The sequence below is a fragment of the Dioscorea cayenensis genome, chromosome 14 (assembly GCF_009730915.1).
Source record: "Dioscorea cayenensis subsp. rotundata cultivar TDr96_F1 chromosome 14, TDr96_F1_v2_PseudoChromosome.rev07_lg8_w22 25.fasta, whole genome shotgun sequence".
Lineage (NCBI taxonomy): Eukaryota > Viridiplantae > Streptophyta > Magnoliopsida > Dioscoreales > Dioscoreaceae > Dioscorea > Dioscorea cayenensis.
The window spans coordinates 1,116,970-1,117,325 of NC_052484.1; positions in this window are offsets into that span (position 1 = coordinate 1,116,970).

Sequence of the window (356 nt, forward strand, 5' to 3'; positions counted from 1 at the left end):
GTTTTTATGATGCTTCTAAGAAAATCTTATGTATTGTCGATCGAATAAAAATGTATGGCTTGCTAGTATTATATTACCCGCTCGATCCTTCCCGCGATTCAAAGTATAGAAATGGATTCCACATATATATATATATATATTAGATGAGTCAAAAAGAAAAATTAAAAATCATATGAGCAAATTCGGTCGGCAGTAGCGTGTTAAGAATATATATGTTATAAATGTAAAGATAGTAATAAGAATAGTAGAACCGAGTATTTACCAAAACCCAAAAACTCAAGAATTAACTTCTTCTTCTTTCTTCTTTATTTCTCTTTCTTTCTCTCTCTTTTCTTTTATATCAAAAGTATACAAAA